The sequence below is a fragment of the Trachypithecus francoisi genome, unplaced genomic scaffold (assembly GCF_009764315.1).
Source record: "Trachypithecus francoisi isolate TF-2019V2 unplaced genomic scaffold, Tfra_2.0 Lachesis_group6, whole genome shotgun sequence".
NCBI lineage: Eukaryota > Metazoa > Chordata > Mammalia > Primates > Cercopithecidae > Trachypithecus > Trachypithecus francoisi.
Window position 1 is genome coordinate 85,465,899 of NW_022681471.1, and position 5,063 is coordinate 85,470,961.

Here is a 5,063-nt window from a genome sequence, read left to right on the forward strand (position 1 = left end):
GCCACTGTGCCTGGCCAAAACAAGTCTTAACAAATTTAATTAGATTGAAACACTATCAAGTGTCTTTTTCAACCAGAAAGGTATGAAACTAGAAATAAATAACAAAAAGAATTTTGGGAAATTCACAAATAAATGAAAATTAAACAACATGTTCCTAAACAACAATTGGTCAATAAATAAATTAAAGACAAAATTTAAAAATATCTTGAGGCAAACGAAAATCGAAACAAAACATACCAAAACTTATGGGATTCAGCAAAGAGGAAATTTTATAGCAATAAACACCTACAGTCAAAAAGAAGAATGATCGGCCAGGCGCGGTGGCACACGCCTGTAATCCCAGCACTTTGGGAGGCCAAGGCGGGTGGATCACCTGAGGTTGGGAGTTCGAGACCTGCCTGACCAACATGGAGAAACCCCGTCTCTACTAAAAATACAAAATTAGCCAGGTGTGGTGGCACATGCCTGTAATCCCAGCTACTCTGGAGGCTGAGGCAGGAGAATTGCTTGAACCTGGGAGGTTGCAGTGAGCTAAGATGACACCACTGCACTCCAGCCTGGGCAACAAGAGCGAAACTCTGTCTCAAAAAAAACAAAACAAACAAACAAAAAAACAAAAAGAAGAATGATCACAAATAAACAACCTAAAGTTATGTCTCAAGGAATTCATTCGTTTTATGGCTGAATAGTACTCCATTGTGTATAAGTACCACATTTTCTTTTTTTTGTTTGATCCTGACTCTCACTCTTTTGCCCAGGCTGGAGTGCAGTGGCTCGATCTCTGGTCACTGCAACCTCTGCCTCCCGGGTTCAAGCAATTCTCCTGCCTCAGCCTCCCAAGTAGCTGGGATTACAGGCGCCCGCCACCACGTCCGGCTAATTTTTATATTTTTAGTAGAGACTGGGTTTCACCATGTTGGCCAGGCTGGCTCCAAACCCCTGACCTCAGGTGATCTGCCCGCCTTAGCCTCCCAAAGTGCTAGGATTACAGGCATGAGCCACAGTGCCTGGCTCACATTTTCTTTATCCATTCATCTGTTGATGGATACTTAAGTTGTTTCCAAATCTTAGCTATTGTAAACTGTGCTGCAACAAGCATGAGAGTGCACATAACTCTTTGATATACTGATTTCCTTTCTTTTGGGTATAGACCCAGCAGTAAGATTGCTGGATCATACGGCAGTTCTATTTTTAGTTTTATTGAAAAACCTCCAAACTATTCTCCTTAGTGATTGTACTAATTTACATTCCCACCAACAGTGTATTAGTGTTCCCTTTTCTCCACATCCTCACCAGCATTTGTTATTGCCTGACTTTTGGGTAAAAGTCATTTTTTTTTTTTTTTTTACTGTAAAATAAGTTTGTTGGTGGTAACGTGATAGAATTTATTCCTAATATCTGATGTTACAAACTTTAGGGTCCTTGAGATATGCAGGATCTTTGTATGTAACTGGCATAAACCCCATTATTTGAGCTCTCTTGATTGCTTTTGTTATTTCTTTCTGTTTCTTCCCACAAAGACCTGTAATGTGCCTTCCATAAATGCATCCAGTAAATGGAGAAACAAACTGGGACAAAAGCTGTGCATTCTTATAATTTACACGTTTTCCGTACAAGATACATTTCTTAAGAGGTTCTTTATAAGGGTTTTCCATTGGAGTGGGCAGGTCCTCATTGCTGTTTATATTGTGAACAACCCCTTCTCGAAAGCACCGTGGGAGTCCCGGGATGTGTAAGTCTGACAGCAGCCGTTACCAGGTGTGTCAACTTCTTCCTCCCTAGACCACTGCAAACAGCAACCATAGCAGTCTTGGTTCCGCCTGGGTAAAGCCATTTTAACTGAAGTGAGATAATATCTCACTATAGTTTTGATTTGCATTTTTCTGATGGTCATTGGTATTGAGCACCTTTTCATATGCCTGTTTGTCATTCGTATGTCTTCTTTTGAGAAATGCCTATTCAAATATTTTGCCCATTTTTTGATTGGAGTATTAGATTTTTTTCCAATACAGTTGTTTGAGCTCCTTATTTATTCTGGTTATTATTAATCAATCCCTTGTCAGATGGGTATTTAACAAATGTATTTTTTCCCATTCTGTGTCTTGTCTCTTCACTTTCTTGATTGTTTCCTTCTGCTATGCAGAAGTTTTTTTTTGAGACGGAGTTTCACTCATGTCGCCCAGGCTGGAGTGCAATGGTGCGATCTTGGCTCACTGCAACCTCTGCCTACCAAGTTCAAGCGATTCTCCTGCCTCAGTCTCCCGAGTATCTGGGATTGCAGGCATGTGCCACCACATCCAGCTAATTTTATAATTTTAGTAGAGACGGGGTTTCTCCATGTTGGTCAGGCTGGTCTGGAACTCCCGATCTCAGGTGATCGCCCGCCTCGGCCTCCCAAAGTGCGGGGATTACAGGTGTGAGCCACCATGCCCAGCCTTTGACCTTTTAATAATAGCCATTCTGACTGGTATTTAATTAAAGCCCAAGGGCTCTTCTGTCAGCTTTTGATGAATGCTGCCTGGCCTGGGTCTCACCCTTCAAGCATTGGGCTCCCTTCTGGCCCAGGGCAGGTCCAGAAATGCTGTCCAAGAGCCTAGGCCTGGACTCAGGGAACCCAAGAGTCTGCGTGTTGTTCCACCTCATTGTAGCTGAGCTGGTACCTAAAGTTCAAGGCAAAGTGTCCTTTACTTTTCCCTCTGCTTTTCTCAAACAGAAGGAGCCTTTCACCTTAGCCTTCACAGTTGGGAATGTGCTGGGTCACACCTGAAGCCAGTACATCTCAGAGCTCAAGGCCCACAGCATACTCCCTGCATATTAGTGCTGGTTATTCAGGGCCTAAGGGCTCTTTAGTTAGCACATGATGAATCCTGCCAGGACTGGGTCCTTCCCTTCAAGGCATTGGGTTCCCTTTTGGTCCAGTATGTATCTAGAAATGTCATTCAGGAGTTAGGGCCCAGAATGGCGGCCTCACAACTCTGTCCAATGCCCTGTCCTACTGCAGCTGAGCTGGTATCCAAGATGCAAGACAAAGTCTTGCTTACTCTTCAGTCTCCTCTCCTTAAACAGAAGGAAGGAGTCACTTTCATTGCCTTGAGCTGCACTGCCTAGGGTTGGGGGAGGAAGGGCACAAGCACTCCCTTAGTTACCCCAGCTGGTGTCTCCCTAGTCCACTGGTTCTAAGCCCAGCCAGACACTAGGATTTGCCTAGGAATGGCAGTTCCTGTGTCCTAGACCTCATTTCAAGTTTACCTAGGACCCCAGAGCACTTCAGCCATGGTGGTGAGGCTTGCTGAGAAACTCAAGTTCTGACCGCTCAGATGGCTGACTTCCCTCTGGTCCAAATGCTTCCTCCATGCGCAGGTGCTGGCTGAGCCTAGCACAGCTTTATTCTCTGCTACAGCAGGGCAGCACTGAGTTCAATGTAAAGTCGTCCCAGTCTGCTGCACTCTCCCGCTCCAAAGTACACAGACCGCGCCCGGCCTTCTTTTTTTTTTTTTTTTTTTTTTGAAATTGACAAATAAGGCCGGGCGCGGTGGCTCAAGCCTGTAATCCCAGTACTTTGGGAGGCCGAGATGGGCGGATCACGGGGTCAGGAGATCGAGACCATCCTGGCTAACACGGTGAAACCCCGTCTCTACTAAAAATACAAAAACTAGCCGGGCGAGGTGGCGGGCGCCTGTAGTCCCAGCTACTCGGGAGGCTGAGGCAGGAGAATGGCGTAAACCCGGGAGGCGGAGCTTGCAGTGAGCTGAGATCCGGCCACTGCACTCCAGTCCCGGCGACAGAGCGAGACTCCGCCTCAAAAAAAAAAAAAAAAAAGAAATTGACAAATAAAAATAGAAATATTTAGGCCGGGCGCGGTGGCTCAAGCCTGTAATCCCAGCACTTTGGGAGGCCGAGAGGGCGGATCACGAGGTCAGGAGATCGAGACCATCCTGGCTAACACGGTGAAACCCTGTCTCTACTAAAAAATACAAAAACTAGCCGGGCGAGGTGGCGGGCGCCTGTAGTCCTAGCTACTCTGGAGGCTGAGGCAGGAGAATGGTGTAAACCCGGGAGGCGGAGCTTGCAGTGAGCTGAGATCCGGCCACTGCACTCCAGTCCGGGCGACAGAGCGAGACTCCGCCTCAAAAAAAAAAAAAAAAAAAAAGAAATTGACAAATAAAAATAGAATATTTAGGCCGGGCGCGGTGGCTCAAGCCTGTAATCCCAGCACTTTGGGAGGCCGAGAGGGCGGATCACGAGGTCAGGAGATCGAGACCATCCTGGCTAACACGGTGAAACCCTGTCTCTACTAAAAAATACAAAAAACTAGCCGGGCGAGGTGGCGGGCGCCTGTAGTCCTAGCTACTCTGGAGGCTGAGGCAGGAGAATGGTGTAAACCCGGGAGGCGGAGCTTGCAGTGAGCTGAGATCCGGCCACTGCACTCCAGCCTGGCCACAGAGCGAGACTCCATCTCAGAAAAAAAAAAAAAAAAAAAGAAATATTTATGGAGTACATCCTGATGTTTCAAAATATGATACATTGTGAAATGGCTACACCTAGCTAATGAATATGTGCATTGCCTCACATACTTACCATTTTTGTGTGTGGTGAGGACACTAAAAATCTACGCCTTTAGTGATTTCCAAGTATATAATACATTGCTGTTAACCATAGTCATTATGTTGTACCATAGATCTTTTGAACCTATTCTTCCTGTTTAAATGAAAATTTTTATTCTTTGAGCAATATCTCCCAATGCCCAATCACCATTCCATTCTCTCTTCCATGACTACTGAAGTTAATTCTAAGCAGAGTGTTGAAGGAGCAACCCGTTCCTTTTGCCTGGTTATAGTCAAATGAGAGAAGAGAGAAATGATTTAAGAATGGAATTGTTGGCCGGGCGCGGTGGCTCAAGCCTGTAATCCCAGCACTTTGGGAGGCCGAGAGGGCGGATCACGAGGTCAGGAGATCGAGACCATCCTGGCTAACACGGTGAAACCCCGTCTCTACTAAAAAAATATACAAAAAATTAGCCGGGCGAGATGGCGGGCGCCTGTAGTCCCAGCTACTCGGGAGGC

General features: G+C 45.9%; 1 pseudogene across 1 annotated transcript; it reads right to left on the reverse strand.

The window, feature by feature from the left end:
- Positions 1-1,367: 1,367 nt before the first annotated feature.
- Positions 1,368-1,803, reverse strand: LOC117077351 (annotated as a pseudogene). Its single transcript, XR_004434738.1, has one exon. The product of XR_004434738.1 is annotated as a 28S ribosomal protein S18c, mitochondrial-like (transcript).
- Positions 1,804-5,063: the final 3,260 nt, after the last annotated feature.